We start from the raw sequence: 16,506 nt of genomic DNA, 5'->3' as shown, positions 1-16,506 counted from the left end.
ATAGAAATGTTGAGATAGAGCATGTCACGCAGGCAAAGCGAGAGCTCTAAGAGCAAAGCCAGACAGCTGTGTTTTAATTCAGGACTTGATGTAGGCAAAAGCATACGTCCCTGGGTGGGCTTGAACCACCAACCTTTCGGTTAACAGCCGAACGCGCTAACCGATTGCGCCACAGAGACCAACCACCGCAGTGAGCGTGTTGGGACTCAATATATGTTTTTACCTTTGTGCTCCTGCCTGCAGCTCTAAGGTCCTGGCATAAGACAGGTAGGCTTAGACTCCATTGTGACATGTCTTACTTCTCTTAGAAGAAGGTTCTGAGTTGCCAGGCAGCTTATCTTCTGCCGGGCACACTTTCCTTTGCAGGCTTTCAGGTTGTGAATCCAGCACTGCTTAGGTGTCCATGTCAGACATGAGCAGCTCATTGAGCCCCACTGTGTGTTTTTTGTGGAGATACAACTCTCAGACTAGAGGGAGCAGGCGGGAAGTGGGTGAGACTCACACAGGGTGGGTGGGGCAGTTAAAGGATGTTATCTAATAGTGTAATCGAGGAGTTGGGTTTTTTGTGCACTACACTTTAACCAGCGATTCTTTCTAAAAGGAAATCCCAGGGCAGTACCCGCAATGAGTGGCATCCCCACACCCGAGGTTGCATTGTGGTAGCTGTTCCCTGAGCCCCTAGCCCCTGTCCCCATGTCGCCCTTTCTCCTCGTGTAACTCACCTCAGGTTCGGTGGCTCTGATACTTGCTGCTTCTGCGCGATCATCCCCATGATCTGGGCCTTTGTACGAAATGTCATGTAAGATGACTTTATTCAGCACGGCGTTTGTCATTTGCTTGGTTGTCCTGTCACTGTTGGATGTTTTCTTGCGCAGACTACTGTCTAATGGTGGGAAGGCCACGAGACACGTGACTTTTCTCTTTCCTTGTTAGCATAGTTTCCTGCCACTGTCTTGTTGTGCTGCCTGCCTGTGAGACACGTGTCTTGCCCATCTCAGCTCCACTGTGGCATGTTAGATATGTCTTTGAGCAGAGTCCCGGTCCCAGAGCTGCTGCCTTCTCTGCACTCTGGCTTGTAAGACTGCAGGCAAAGGCCCTCCCTGGCCCCTCAGCCAGATAGATACATTTACCTGCAGGGCTCAGCTTTGGTGAAAGATATTGGCGAGAGAGAGGAAAGGGGACGGCCCGTGGTGCACCCCCTATTTTGCATAGAACCACAGCCTCCTGGGAGGGCAGAGACATGAGGGTTCTCAGGGAAAGCCCTCCCAGGAGTGTTGAAGGGCAGGACGTGAAACACAGCAATCCCGGAATGGCCTGGTCTAAGATGCCTGTGCAATAGGCCTGGCCCTAGGCTTCCGGGGCTCTTCCTCGGCAGAGGCCCCAGTGGTATGAGCCCGACCAGGGCTGTGCCCGACCAGGGCTGTAGGGCGCGTTGGGAGCGCGTTAGGGATGCGAAAGAGGGCGCAGGGCGCAGAACTCTGCCCGTTTCTCCCCAGGATTTTGGGGAGGACAGGGAATCTGGCCAGGTCAGTGACTAGGCTTTCCCAGAAGGAAAGTCCAGTGACAGTGGCATGTTGTGAAACACAAGATTGCTGGTGGTCTGGAGGGTGCTTTCTGTCAGCCACTTCTCCCGGGAGCAGCCAGAGAGCAGGCTGATGTCGTGCTCTGTCAAGCACAACACTGGCCCCAAACCACTGTCCTTAGCAAAAGCAGAAACATTCATAGTTTCAGTCTCCTGCATCTGATTCCTGCCATCAGCATGTGAACGTTTGGCAGTCCAAGGCTTGCCATGCAAACTTTGTTCATAGGTGTCCCATGCGAATGCATGGGCCTCATCACTACTGTCTACGGCAGGGCTCTCTGCTCAGCCTATGTAAGTGAAGCATTGGTGGTTCAGTGGTAGAATTCTCGCCTGCCACGCGGGAGGCCCGGGTTCGATTCCCGGCCAATGCAAAGCGCCCTTCTTTTGGCTTTGCTTTAGAAGTCAGAGATATAGACTTGGTGGGGAAAAAAATGTCAAAGAGTGACCCCGACGTGATTTGAACACGCAACCTTCTGATCTGGAGTCAGACGCGCTACCGTTGCGCCACGAGGTCCATGTGCATGCAGTTCTCAGCCCCGGATCAAGAAATGCTTCTGTGCCTTTTATTGGCCCTCAGTACGCCTGTGGTTAAAGTAGAAGGCTTGGTGGCCCGTTTTCAGTCCTATTGGTGGAAATGACTAGAGGTGAAGAGATGAGAGAAGATAGAAATGTTGAGATAGAGCATGTCACGCAGGCAAAGCGAGAGCTCTAAGAGCAAAGCCAGACAGCTGTGTTTTAATTCAGGACTTGATATAGGCAAAAGCATACTTCGCGGGGTGGGCTTGAACCACCAACCTTTCGGTTAACAGCCGAACGCGCTAACCGATTGCGCCACAGAGACCAACCACCGGAGTGAGCTTTTGGGACTCAATATATGTTTTTACCTTTGTGCTCCTGCCTGCAGCTCTAAGGTCCTGGCATAAGACAGGTAGGCTTAGACTCCATTGTGACATGTCTTACTTCTCTTAGAAGAAGGTTCTGAGTTGCCAGGCAGCTTATCTTCTGCCGGGCACACTTTCCTTTGCAGGCTTTCAGGTTGTGAATCCAGCACTGCTTAGGTGTCCATGTCAGACATGAGCAGCTCATTGAGCCCCACTGTGTGTTTTTTGTGGAGATACAACTCTCAGACTAGAGGGAGCAGGCGGGAAGTGGGTGAGACTCACACAGGGTGGGTGGGGCAGTTAAAGGATGTTATCTTATAGTGTAATCGAGGAGTTGGGTTTTTTGTGCACTACACTTTAACCAGCGATTCTTTCTAAAAGGAAATCCCAGGGCAGTACCCGCAATGAGTGGCATCCCCACACCCGAGGTTGCATTGTGGTAGCTGTTCCCTGAGCCCATAGCCCCTGTCCCCATGTCGCCCTTTCTCCTCGTGTAACTCACCCCAGGTTCGGTGGCTCTGATACTTGCTGCTTCTGCTGCGCGATCATCCCCATGATCTGGGCCTTTGTACGAAATGTCATGTAAGATGACTTTATTCAGCACGGCGTTTGTCATTTGCTTGGTTGTCCTGTCACTGTTGGATGTTTTCTTGCGCAGACTACTGTCTAATGGTGGGAAGGCCACGAGACACGTGACTTTTCTCTTTCCTTGTTAGCATAGTTTCCTGCCACTGTCTTGGTGTGCTGCCAGCCTGTGAGACACGTGTCTTGCCCATCTCAGCTCCACTGTGGCATGTTAGATATGTCTTTGAGCAGAGTCCCGGTCCCAGAGCTGCTGCCTTCTCTGCACTCTGGCTTGTAAGACTGCAGGCAAAGGCCCTCCCTGGCCCCTCAGCCAGATAGATACATTTACCTGCAGGGCTCAGCTTTGGTGAAAGATATTGGCGAGAGAGAGGAAAGGGGACGGCCCGTGGTGCACCCCCTATTTTGCATAGAACCACAGCCTCCTGGGAGGGCAGAGACATGAGGGTTCTCAGGGAAAGCCCTCCCAGGAGTGTTGAAGGGCAGGACGTGAAACACAGCAATCCCGGAATGGCCTGGTCTAAGATGCCTGTGCAATAGGCCTGGCCCTAGGCTTCCGGGGCTCTTCCTCGGCAGAGGCCCCAGTGGTATGAGCCCGACCAGGGCTGTGCCCGACCAGGGCTGTAGGGCGCGTTGGGAGCGCGTTAGGGACGCGAAAGAGGGCGCAGGGCGCAGAACTCTGCCCGTTTCTCCCCAGGATTTTGGGGAGGACAGGGAATCTGGCCAGGTCAGTGACTAGGCTTTCCCAGAAGGAAAGTCCAGTGACAGTGGCATGTTGTGAAACACAAGATTGCTGGTGGTCTGGAGGGTGCTTTCTGTCAGCCACTTCTCCCGGGAGCAGCCAGAGAGCAGGCTGATGTCGTGCTCTGTCAAGCACAACACTGGCCCCAAGCCACTGTCCTTAGCAAAAGCAGAAACATTCATAGTTTCAGTCTCCTGCATCTGATTCCTGCCATCAGCATGTGAACGTTTGGCAGTCCAAGGCTTGCCATGCAAACTTTGTTCATAGGTGTCCCATGCGAATGCATGGGCCTCATCACTACTGTCTACGGCAGGGCTCTCTGCTCAGCCTATGTAAGTGAAGCATTGGTGGTTCAGTGGTAGAATTCTCGCCTGCCACGCGGGAGGCACGGGTTCGATTCCCGGCCAATGCAAAGCGCCCTTCTTTTGGCTTTGCTTTAGAAGTCAGAGATATAGACTTGGGGAAAAAAATGTCAAAGAGTGACCCCGACGTGATTTGAACACGCAACCTTCTGATCTGGAGTCAGACGCGCTCCCGTTGCGCCACGAGGTCCCTGTGCATGCAGTTCTCAGCCCCGGATCAAGAAATGCTTCTGTGCCTTTTATTGGCCCTCAGTACCCCTGTGGTTAAAGTAGAAGGCTTGGTGGCCCGTTTCCAGTCCTATTGGTGGAAATGACTAGAGGTGAAGAGATGAGAGAAGATGGAAATGTTGAGATAGAGCATGTCACGGAGGCAAAGCGAGAGCTCTAAGAGCAAAGCCAGACAGCTGTGTTTTAATTCAGGACTTGATGTAGGCAAAAGCATACTTCGCTGGGTGGGCTTGAACCACCAACCTTTCGGTTAACAGCCGAACGCGCTAACCGATTGCGCCACAGAGACCAACCACCGGAGTGAGCTTTTGGGACTCAATATATGTTTTTACCTTTGTGCTCCTGCCTGCAGCTCTAAGGTCCTGGCATAAGACAGGTAGGCTTAGACTCCATTGTGACATGTCTTACTTCTCTTAGAAGAAGGTTCTGAGTTGCCAGGCAGCTTATCTTCTGCCGGGCACACTTTCCTTTGCAGGCTTTCAGGTTGTGAATCCAGCACTGCTTAGGTGTCCATGTCAGACATGAGCAGCTCATTGAGCCCCACTGTGTGTTTTTTGTGGAGATACAACTCTCAGACTAGAGGGAGCAGGCGGGAAGTGGGTGAGACTCACACAGGGTGGGTGGGGCAGTTAAAGGATGTTATCTAATAGTGTAATCGAGGAGTTGGGTTTTTTGTGCACTACACTTTAACCAGCGATTCTTTCTAAAAGGAAATCCCAGGGCAGTACCCGCAATGAGTGGCATCCCCACACCCGAGGTTGCATTGTGGTAGCTGTTCCCTGAGCCCCTAGCCCCTGTCCCCATGTCGCCCTTTCTCCTCGTGTAACTCACCTCAGGTTCGGTGGCTCTGATACTTGCTGCTTCTGCGCGATCATCCCCATGATCTGGGCCTTTGTACGAAATGTCATGTAAGATGACTTTATTCAGCACAGCGTTTGTCATTTGCTTGGTTGTCCTGTCACTGTTGGATGTTTTCTTGCGCAGACTACTGTCTAATGGTGGGAAGGCCACGAGACACGTGACTTTTCTCTTTCCTTGTTAGCATAGTTTCCTGCCACTGTCTTGTTGTGCTGCCTGCCTGTGAGACACGTGTCTTGCCCATCTCAGCTCCACTGTGGCATGTTAGATATGTCTTTGAGCAGAGTCCCGGTCCCAGAGCTGCTGCCTTCTCTGCACTCTGGCTTGTAAGACTGCAGGCAAAGGCCCTCCCTGGCCCCTCAGCCAGATAGATACATTTACCTGCAGGGCTCAGCTTTGGTGAAAGATATTGGCGAGAGAGAGGAAAGGGGACGGCCCGTGGTGCACCCCCTATTTTGCATAGAACCACAGCCTCCTGGGAGGGCAGAGACATGAGGGTTCTCAGGGAAAGCCCTCCCAGGAGTGTTGAAGGGCAGGACGTGAAACACAGCAATCCCGGAATGGCCTGGTCTAAGATGCCTGTGCAATAGGCCTGGCCCTAGGCTTCCGGGGCTCTTCCTCGGCAGAGGCCCCAGTGGTATGAGCCCGACCAGGGCTGTGCCCGACCAGGGCTGTAGGGCGCGTTGGGAGCGCGTTAGGGACGCGAAAGAGGGCGCAGGGCGCAGAACTCTGCCCGTTTCTCCCCAGGATTTTGGGGAGGACAGGGAATCTGGCCAGGTCAGTGACTAGGCTGTCCCAGAAGGAAAGTCCAGTGACAGTGGCATGTTGTGAAACACAAGATTGCTGGTGGTCTGGAGGGTGCTTTCTGTCAGCCACTTCTCCCGGGAGCAGCCAGAGAGCAGGCTGATGTCGTGCTCTGTCAAGCACAACACTGGCCCCAAACCACTGTCCTTAGCAAAAGCAGAAACATTCATAGTTTCAGTCTCCTGCATCTGATTCCTGCCATCAGCATGTGAACGTTTGGCAGTCCAAGGCTTGCCATGCAAACTTTGTTCATAGGTGTCCCATGCGAATGCATGGGCCTCATCACTACTGTCTACGGCAGGGCTCTCTGCTCAGCCTATGTAAGTGAAGCATTGGTGGTTCAGTGGTAGAATTCTCGCCTGCCATGCGGGAGGCCCGGGTTTGATTCCCGGCCAATGCAAAGCGCCCTTCTTTTGGCTTTGCTTTAGAAGTCAGAGATATAGACTTGGTGGGGAAAAAAATGTCAAAGAGTGACCCCGACGTGATTTGAACACGCAACCTTCTGATCTGGAGTCAGACGCGCTACCGTTGCGCCACGAGGTCCCTGTGCATGCAGTTCTCAGCCCCGGATCAAGAAATGCTTCTGTGCCTTTTATTGGCCCTCAGTACGCCTGTGGTTAAAGTAGAAGGCTTGGTGGCCCGTTTCCAGTCCTATTGGTGGAAATGACTAGAGGTGAAGAGATGAGAGAAGATAGAAATGTTGAGATAGAGCATGTCACGCAGGCAAAGCGAGAGCTCTAAGAGCAAAGCCAGACAGCTGTGTTTTAATTCAGGACTTGATGTAGGCAAAAGCATACGTCCCTGGGTGGGCTTGAACCACCAACCTTTCGGTTAACAGCCGAACGCGCTAACCGATTGCACCACAGAGACCAACCACCGCAGTGAGCGTGTTGGGACTCAATATATGTTTTTACCTTTGTGCTCCTGCCTGCAGCTCTAAGGTCCTGGCATAAGACAGGTAGGCTTAGACTCCATTGTGACATGTCTTACTTCTCTTAGAAGAAGGTTCTGAGTTGCCAGGCAGCTTATCTTCTGCCGGGCACACTTTCCTTTGCAGGCTTTCAGGTTGTGAATCCAGCACTGCTTAGGTGTCCATGTCAGACATGAGCAGCTCATTGAGCCCCACTGTGTGTTTTTTGTGGAGATACAACTCTCAGACTAGAGGGAGCAGGCGGGAAGTGGGTGAGACTCACACAGGGTGGGTGGGGCAGTTAAAGGATGTTATCTAATAGTGTAATCGAGGAGTTGGGTTTTTTGTGCACTACACTTTAACCAGCGATTCTTTCTAAAAGGAAATCCCAGGGCAGTACCCGCAATGAGTGGCATCCCCACACCCGAGGTTGCATTGTGGTAGCTGTTCCCTGAGCCCATAGCCCCTGTCCCCATGTCGCCCTTTCTCCTCGTGTAACTCACCCCAGGTTCGGTGGCCCTGATACTTGCTGCTTCTGCTGCGCGATCATCCCCATGATCTGGGCCTTTGTACGAAATGTCATGTAAGATGACTTTATTCAGCACGGCGTTTGTCATTTGCTTGGTTGTCCTGTCACTGTTGGATGTTTTCTTGCGCAGACTACTGTCTAATGGTGGGAAGGCCACGAGACACGTGACTTTTCTCTTTCCTTGTTAGCATGGTTTCCTGCCACTGTCTTGGTGTGCTGCCAGCCTGTGAGACACGTGTCTTGCCCATCTCAGCTCCACTGTGGCATGTTAGATATGTCTTTGAGCAGAGTCCCGGTCCCAGAGCTGCTGCCTTCTCTGCACTCTGGCTTGTAAGACTGCAGGCAAAGGCCCTCCCTGGCCCCTCAGCCAGATAGATACATTTACCTGCAGGGCTCAGCTTTGGTGAAAGATATTGGCGAGAGAGAGGAAAGGGGACGGCCCGTGGTGCACCCCCTATTTTGCATAGAACCACAGCCTCCTGGGAGGGCAGAGACATGAGGGTTCTCAGGGAAAGCCCTCCCAGGAGTGTTGAAGGGCAGGACGTGAAACACAGCAATCCCGGAATGGCCTGGTCTAAGATGCCTGTGCAATAGGCCTGGCCCTAGGCTTCCGGGGCTCTTCCTCGGCAGAGGCCCCAGTGGTATGAGCCCGACCAGGGCTGTGCCCGACCAGGGCTGTAGGGCGCGTTGGGAGCGCGTTAGGGACGCGAAAGAGGGCGCAGGGCGCAGAACTCTGCCCGTTTCTCCCCAGGATTTTGGGGAGGACAGGGAATCTGGCCAGGTCAGTGACTAGGCTTTCCCAGAAGGAAAGTCCAGTGACAGTGGCATGTTGTGAAACACAAGATTGCTGGTGGTCTGGAGGGTGCTTTCTGTCAGCCACTTCTCCCGGGAGCAGCCAGAGAGCAGGCTGATGTCGTGCTCTGTCAAGCACAACACTGGCCCCAAGCCACTGTCCTTAGCAAAAGCAGAAACATTCATAGTTTCAGTCTCCTGCATCTGATTCCTGCCATCAGCATGTGAACGTTTGGCAGTCCAAGGCTTGCCATGCAAACTTTGTTCATAGGTGTCCCATGCGAATGCATGGGCCTCATCACTACTGTCTACGGCAGGGCTCTCTGCTCAGCCTATGTAAGTGAAGCATTGGTGGTTCAGTGGTAGAATTCTCGCCTGCCACGCGGGAGGCACGGGTTCGATTCCCGGCCAATGCAAAGCGCCCTTCTTTTGGCTTTGCTTTAGAAGTCAGAGATATAGACTTGGGGAAAAAAATGTCAAAGAGTGACCCCGACGTGATTTGAACACGCAACCTTCTGATCTGGAGTCAGACGCGCTCCCGTTGCGCCACGAGGTCCCTGTGCATGCAGTTCTCAGCCCCGGATCAAGAAATGCTTCTGTGCCTTTTATTGGCCCTCAGTACCCCTGTGGTTAAAGTAGAAGGCTTGGTGGCCCGTTTCCAGTCCTATTGGTGGAAATGACTAGAGGTGAAGAGATGAGAGAAGATGGAAATGTTGAGATAGAGCATGTCACGGAGGCAAAGCGAGAGCTCTAAGAGCAAAGCCAGACAGCTGTGTTTTAATTCAGGACTTGATGTAGGCAAAAGCATACTTCGCTGGGTGGGCTTGAACCACCAACCTTTCGGTTAACAGCCGAACGCGCTAACCGATTGCGCCACAGAGACCAACCACCAGAGTGAGCTTTTGGGACTCAATATATGTTTTTACCTTTGTGCTCCTGCCTGCAGCTCTAAGGTCCTGGCATAAGACAGGTAGGCTTAGACTCCATTGTGACATGTCTTACTTCTCTTAGAAGAAGGTTCTGAGTTGCCAGGCAGCTTATCTTCTGCCGGGCACACTTTCCTTTGCAGGCTTTCAGGTTGTGAATCCAGCACTGCTTAGGTGTCCATGTCAGACATGAGCAGCTCATTGAGCCCCACTGTGTGTTTTTTGTGGAGATACAACTCTCAGACTAGAGGGAGCAGGCGGGAAGTGGGTGAGACTCACACAGGGTGGGTGGGGCAGTTAAAGGATGTTATCTAATAGTGTAATCGAGGAGTTGGGTTTTTTGTGCACTACACTTTAACCAGCGATTCTTTCTAAAAGGAAATCCCAGGGCAGTACCCGCAATGAGTGGCATCCCCACACCCGAGGTTGCATTGTGGTAGCTGTTCCCTGAGCCCCTAGCCCCTGTCCCCATGTCGCCCTTTCTCCTCGTGTAACTCACCTCAGGTTCGGTGGCTCTGATACTTGCTGCTTCTGCGCGATCATCCCCATGATCTGGGCCTTTGTACGAAATGTCATGTAAGATGACTTTATTCAGCACAGCGTTTGTCATTTGCTTGGTTGTCCTGTCACTGTTGGATGTTTTCTTGCGCAGACTACTGTCTAATGGTGGGAAGGCCACGAGACACGTGACTTTTCTCTTTCCTTGTTAGCATAGTTTCCTGCCACTGTCTTGTTGTGCTGCCTGCCTGTGAGACACGTGTCTTGCCCATCTCAGCTCCACTGTGGCATGTTAGATATGTCTTTGAGCAGAGTCCCGGTCCCAGAGCTGCTGCCTTCTCTGCACTCTGGCTTGTAAGACTGCAGGCAAAGGCCCTCCCTGGCCCCTCAGCCAGATAGATACATTTACCTGCAGGGCTCAGCTTTGGTGAAAGATATTGGCGAGAGAGAGGAAAGGGGACGGCCCGTGGTGCACCCCCTATTTTGCATAGAACCACAGCCTCCTGGGAGGGCAGAGACATGAGGGTTCTCAGGGAAAGCCCTCCCAGGAGTGTTGAAGGGCAGGACGTGAAACACAGCAATCCCGGAATGGCCTGGTCTAAGATGCCTGTGCAATAGGCCTGGCCCTAGGCTTCCGGGGCTCTTCCTCGGCAGAGGCCCCAGTGGTATGAGCCCGACCAGGGCTGTGCCCGACCAGGGCTGTAGGGCGCGTTGGGAGCGCGTTAGGGACGCGAAAGAGGGCGCAGGGCGCAGAACTCTGCCCGTTTCTCCCCAGGATTTTGGGGAGGACAGGGAATCTGGCCAGGTCAGTGACTAGGCTTTCCCAGAAGGAAAGTCCAGTGACAGTGGCATGTTGTGAAACACAAGATTGCTGGTGGTCTGGAGGGTGCTTTCTGTCAGCCACTTCTCCCGGGAGCAGCCAGAGAGCAGGCTGATGTCGTGCTCTGTCAAGCACAACACTGGCCCCAAACCACTGTCCTTAGCAAAAGCAGAAACATTCATAGTTTCAGTCTCCTGCATCTGATTCCTGCCATCAGCATGTGAACGTTTGGCAGTCCAAGGCTTGCCATGCAAACTTTGTTCATAGGTGTCCCATGCGAATGCATGGGCCTCATCACTACTGTCTACGGCAGGGCTCTCTGCTCAGCCTATGTAAGTAAAGCATTGGTGGTTCAGTGGTAGAATTCTCGCCTGCCATGCGGGAGGCCCGGGTTTGATTCCCGGCCAATGCAAAGCGCCCTTCTTTTGGCTTTGCTTTAGAAGTCAGAGATATAGACTTGGTGGGGAAAAAAATGTCAAAGAGTGACCCCGACGTGATTTGAACACGCAACCTTCTGATCTGGAGTCAGACGCGCTACCGTTGCGCCACGAGGTCCCTGTGCATGCAGTTCTCAGCCCCGGATCAAGAAATGCTTCTGTGCCTTTTATTGGCCCTCAGTACGCCTGTGGTTAAAGTAGAAGGCTTGGTGGCCCGTTTCCAGTCCTATTGGTGGAAATGACTAGAGGTGAAGAGATGAGAGAAGATAGAAATGTTGAGATAGAGCATGTCACGCAGGCAAAGCGAGAGCTCTAAGAGCAAAGCCAGACAGCTGTGTTTTAATTCAGGACTTGATGTAGGCAAAAGCATACGTCCCTGGGTGGGCTTGAACCACCAACCTTTCGGTTAACAGCCGAACGCGCTAACCGATTGCACCACAGAGACCAACCACTGCAGTGAGCGTGTTGGGACTCAATATATGTTTTTACCTTTGTGCTCCTGCCTGCAGCTCTAAGGTCCTGGCATAAGACAGGTAGGCTTAGACTCCATTGTGACATGTCTTACTTCTCTTAGAAGAAGGTTCTGAGTTGCCAGGCAGCTTATCTTCTGCCGGGCACACTTTCCTTTGCAGGCTTTCAGGTTGTGAATCCAGCACTGCTTAGGTGTCCATGTCAGACATGAGCAGCTCATTGAGCCCCACTGTGTGTTTTTTGTGGAGATACAACTCTCAGACTAGAGGGAGCAGGCGGGAAGTGGGTGAGACTCACACAGGGTGGGTGGGGCAGTTAAAGGATGTTATCTAATAGTGTAATCGAGGAGTTGGGTTTTTTGTGCACTACACTTTAACCAGCGATTCTTTCTAAAAGGAAATCCCAGGGCAGTACCCGCAATGAGTGGCATCCCCACACCCGAGGTTGCATTGTGGTAGCTGTTCCCTGAGCCCATAGCCCCTGTCCCCATGTCGCCCTTTCTCCTCGTGTAACTCACCCCAGGTTCGGTGGCCCTGATACTTGCTGCTTCTGCTGCGCGATCATCCCCATGATCTGGGCCTTTGTACGAAATGTCATGTAAGATGACTTTATTCAGCACGGCGTTTGTCATTTGCTTGGTTGTCCTGTCACTGTTGGATGTTTTCTTGCGCAGACTACTGTCTAATGGTGGGAAGGCCACGAGACACGTGACTTTTCTCTTTCCTTGTTAGCATGGTTTCCTGCCACTGTCTTGGTGTGCTGCCAGCCTGTGAGACACGTGTCTTGCCCATCTCAGCTCCACTGTGGCATGTTAGATATGTCTTTGAGCAGAGTCCCGGTCCCAGAGCTGCTGCCTTCTCTGCACTCTGGCTTGTAAGACTGCAGGCAAAGGCCCTCCCTGGCCCCTCAGCCAGATAGATACATTTACCTGCAGGGCTCAGCTTTGGTGAAAGATATTGGCGAGAGAGAGGAAAGGGGACGGCCCGTGGTGCACCCCCTATTTTGCATAGAACCACAGCCTCCTGGGAGGGCAGAGACATGAGGGTTCTCAGGGAAAGCCCTCCCAGGAGTGTTGAAGGGCAGGACGTGAAACACAGCAATCCCGGAATGGCCTGGTCTAAGATGCCTGTGCAATAGGCCTGGCCCTAGGCTTCCGGGGCTCTTCCTCGGCAGAGGCCCCAGTGGTATGAGCCCGACCAGGGCTGTGCCCGACCAGGGCTGTAGGGCGCGTTGGGAGCGCGTTAGGGACGCGAAAGAGGGCGCAGGGCGCAGAACTCTGCCCGTTTCTCCCCAGGATTTTGGGGAGGACAGGGAATCTGGCCAGGTCAGTGACTAGGCTTTCCCAGAAGGAAAGTCCAGTGACAGTGGCATGTTGTGAAACACAAGATTGCTGGTGGTCTGGAGGGTGCTTTCTGTCAGCCACTTCTCCCGGGAGCAGCCAGAGAGCAGGCTGATGTCGTGCTCTGTCAAGCACAACACTGGCCCCAAGCCACTGTCCTTAGCAAAAGCAGAAACATTCATAGTTTCAGTCTCCTGCATCTGATTCCTGCCATCAGCATGTGAACGTTTGGCAGTCCAAGGCTTGCCATGCAAACTTTGTTCATAGGTGTCCCATGCGAATGCATGGGCCTCATCACTACTGTCTACGGCAGGGCTCTCTGCTCAGCCTATGTAAGTGAAGCATTGGTGGTTCAGTGGTAGAATTCTCGCCTGCCACGCGGGAGGCACGGGTTCGATTCCCGGCCAATGCAAAGCGCCCTTCTTTTGGCTTTGCTTTAGAAGTCAGAGATATAGACTTGGGGAAAAAAATGTCAAAGAGTGACCCCGACGTGATTTGAACACGCAACCTTCTGATCTGGAGTCAGACGCGCTCCCGTTGCGCCACGAGGTCCCTGTGCATGCAGTTCTCAGCCCCGGATCAAGAAATGCTTCTGTGCCTTTTATTGGCCCTCAGTACCCCTGTGGTTAAAGTAGAAGGCTTGGTGGCCCGTTTCCAGTCCTATTGGTGGAAATGACTAGAGGTGAAGAGATGAGAGAAGATGGAAATGTTGAGATAGAGCATGTCACGGAGGCAAAGCGAGAGCTCTAAGAGCAAAGCCAGACAGCTGTGTTTTAATTCAGGACTTGATGTAGGCAAAAGCATACTTCGCTGGGTGGGCTTGAACCACCAACCTTTCGGTTAACAGCCGAACGCGCTAACCGATTGCGCCACAGAGACCAACCACCGGAGTGAGCTTTTGGGACTCAATATATGTTTTTACCTTTGTGCTCCTGCCTGCAGCTCTAAGGTCCTGGCATAAGACAGGTAGGCTTAGACTCCATTGTGACATGTCTTACTTCTCTTAGAAGAAGGTTCTGAGTTGCCAGGCAGCTTATCTTCTGCCGGGCACACTTTCCTTTGCAGGCTTTCAGGTTGTGAATCCAGCACTGCTTAGGTGTCCATGTCAGACATGAGCAGCTCATTGAGCCCCACTGTGTGTTTTTTGTGGAGATACAACTCTCAGACTAGAGGGAGCAGGCGGGAAGTGGGTGAGACTCACACAGGGTGGGTGGGGCAGTTAAAGGATGTTATCTAATAGTGTAATCGAGGAGTTGGGTTTTTTGTGCACTACACTTTAACCAGCGATTCTTTCTAAAAGGAAATCCCAGGGCAGTACCCGCAATGAGTGGCATCCCCACACCCGAGGTTGCATTGTGGTAGCTGTTCCCTGAGCCCCTAGCCCCTGTCCCCATGTCGCCCTTTCTCCTCGTGTAACTCACCTCAGGTTCGGTGGCTCTGATACTTGCTGCTTCTGCGCGATCATCCCCATGATCTGGGCCTTTGTACGAAATGTCATGTAAGATGACTTTATTCAGCACAGCGTTTGTCATTTGCTTGGTTGTCCTGTCACTGTTGGATGTTTTCTTGCGCAGACTACTGTCTAATGGTGGGAAGGCCACGAGACACGTGACTTTTCTCTTTCCTTGTTAGCATAGTTTCCTGCCACTGTCTTGTTGTGCTGCCTGCCTGTGAGACACGTGTCTTGCCCATCTCAGCTCCACTGTGGCATGTTAGATATGTCTTTGAGCAGAGTCCCGGTCCCAGAGCTGCTGCCTTCTCTGCACTCTGGCTTGTAAGACTGCAGGCAAAGGCCCTCCCTGGCCCCTCAGCCAGATAGATACATTTACCTGCAGGGCTCAGCTTTGGTGAAAGATATTGGCGAGAGAGAGGAAAGGGGACGGCCCGTGGTGCACCCCCTATTTTGCATAGAACCACAGCCTCCTGGGAGGGCAGAGACATGAGGGTTCTCAGGGAAAGCCCTCCCAGGAGTGTTGAAGGGCAGGACGTGAAACACAGCAATCCCGGAATGGCCTGGTCTAAGATGCCTGTGCAATAGGCCTGGCCCTAGGCTTCCGGGGCTCTTCCTCGGCAGAGGCCCCAGTGGTATGAGCCCGACCAGGGCTGTGCCCGACCAGGGCTGTAGGGCGCGTTGGGAGCGCGTTAGGGACGCGAAAGAGGGCGCAGGGCGCAGAACTCTGCCCGTTTCTCCCCAGGATTTTGGGGAGGACAGGGAATCTGGCCAGGTCAGTGACTAGGCTTTCCCAGAAGGAAAGTCCAGTGACAGTGGCATGTTGTGAAACACAAGATTGCTGGTGGTCTGGAGGGTGCTTTCTGTCAGCCACTTCTCCCGGGAGCAGCCAGAGAGCAGGCTGATGTCGTGCTCTGTCAAGCACAACACTGGCCCCAAACCACTGTCCTTAGCAAAAGCAGAAACATTCATAGTTTCAGTCTCCTGCATCTGATTCCTGCCATCAGCATGTGAACGTTTGGCAGTCCAAGGCTTGCCATGCAAACTTTGTTCATAGGTGTCCCATGCGAATGCATGGGCCTCATCACTACTGTCTACGGCAGGGCTCTCTGCTCAGCCTATGTAAGTAAAGCATTGGTGGTTCAGTGGTAGAATTCTCGCCTGCCATGCGGGAGGCCCGGGTTTGATTCCCGGCCAATGCAAAGCGCCCTTCTTTTGGCTTTGCTTTAGAAGTCAGAGATATAGACTTGGTGGGGAAAAAAATGTCAAAGAGTGACCCCGACGTGATTTGAACACGCAACCTTCTGATCTGGAGTCAGACGCGCTACCGTTGCGCCACGAGGTCCCTGTGCATGCAGTTCTCAGCCCCGGATCAAGAAATGCTTCTGTGCCTTTTATTGGCCCTCAGTACGCCTGTGGTTAAAGTAGAAGGCTTGGTGGCCCGTTTCCAGTCCTATTGGTGGAAATGACTAGAGGTGAAGAGATGAGAGAAGATAGAAATGTTGAGATAGAGCATGTCACGCAGGCAAAGCGAGAGCTCTAAGAGCAAAGCCAGACAGCTGTGTTTTAATTCAGGACTTGATGTAGGCAAAAGCATACGTCCCTGGGTGGGCTTGAACCACCAACCTTTCGGTTAACAGCCGAACGCGCTAACCGATTGCACCACAGAGACCAACCACTGCAGTGAGCGTGTTGGGACTCAATATATGTTTTTACCTTTGTGCTCCTGCCTGCAGCTCTAAGGTCCTGGCATAAGACAGGTAGGCTTAGACTCCATTGTGACATGTCTTACTTCTCTTAGAAGAAGGTTCTGAGTTGCCAGGCAGCTTATCTTCTGCCGGGCACACTTTCCTTTGCAGGCTTTCAGGTTGTGAATCCAGCACTGCTTAGGTGTCCATGTCAGACATGAGCAGCTCATTGAGCCCCACTGTGTGTTTTTTGTGGAGATACAACTCTCAGACTAGAGGGAGCAGGCGGGAAGTGGGTGAGACTCACACAGGGTGGGTGGGGCAGTTAAAGGATGTTATCTAATAGTGTAATCGAGGAGTTGGGTTTTTTGTGCACTACACTTTAACCAGCGATTCTTTCTAAAAGGAAATCCCAGGGCAGTACCCGCAATGAGTGGCATCCCCACACCCGAGGTTGCATTGTGGTAGCTGTTCCCTGAGCCCATAGCCCCTGTCCCCATGTCGCCCTTTCTCCTCGTGTAACTCACCCCAGGTTCGGTGGCCCTGATACTTGCTGCTTCTGCTGCGCGATCATCCCCATGATCTGGGCCTTTGTACGAAATGTCAT

General features: G+C 52.7%; 6 non-coding genes across 6 annotated transcripts; 1 reads left to right on the top strand and 5 right to left on the bottom strand.

Annotated features, from left to right (window-relative positions):
* Positions 1-105: 105 nt before the first annotated feature.
* Positions 106-179, bottom strand: TRNAN-GUU (transfer RNA asparagine (anticodon GUU)). Its single transcript has one exon. It is a non-coding gene; the product is annotated as a tRNA-Asn (tRNA).
* Positions 180-1,882: 1,703 nt separating this feature from the next.
* On the top strand, positions 1,883-1,953 carry TRNAG-GCC (transfer RNA glycine (anticodon GCC)). The gene has a single exon. It is a non-coding gene; the product is annotated as a tRNA-Gly (tRNA).
* A 71-nt stretch (positions 1,954-2,024) lies between these two features.
* Positions 2,025-2,096, bottom strand: TRNAW-CCA (transfer RNA tryptophan (anticodon CCA)). The gene has a single exon. It is a non-coding gene; the product is annotated as a tRNA-Trp (tRNA).
* A 4,414-nt stretch (positions 2,097-6,510) lies between these two features.
* On the bottom strand, positions 6,511-6,582 carry TRNAW-CCA (transfer RNA tryptophan (anticodon CCA)). Its single transcript has one exon. It is a non-coding gene; the product is annotated as a tRNA-Trp (tRNA).
* Positions 6,583-10,997: 4,415 nt separating this feature from the next.
* On the bottom strand, positions 10,998-11,069 carry TRNAW-CCA (transfer RNA tryptophan (anticodon CCA)). The gene has a single exon. It is a non-coding gene; the product is annotated as a tRNA-Trp (tRNA).
* Positions 11,070-15,484: 4,415 nt separating this feature from the next.
* Positions 15,485-15,556, bottom strand: TRNAW-CCA (transfer RNA tryptophan (anticodon CCA)). The gene has a single exon. It is a non-coding gene; the product is annotated as a tRNA-Trp (tRNA).
* Positions 15,557-16,506: the final 950 nt, after the last annotated feature.

The sequence above is a fragment of the Pleurodeles waltl genome, chromosome 4_1 (genome assembly GCF_031143425.1).
Source record: "Pleurodeles waltl isolate 20211129_DDA chromosome 4_1, aPleWal1.hap1.20221129, whole genome shotgun sequence".
NCBI lineage: Eukaryota > Metazoa > Chordata > Amphibia > Caudata > Salamandridae > Pleurodeles > Pleurodeles waltl.
The sequence above is the reverse complement of the archived record's forward strand: the minus strand, read 5'-3'. Positions and strand labels throughout refer to the sequence as shown.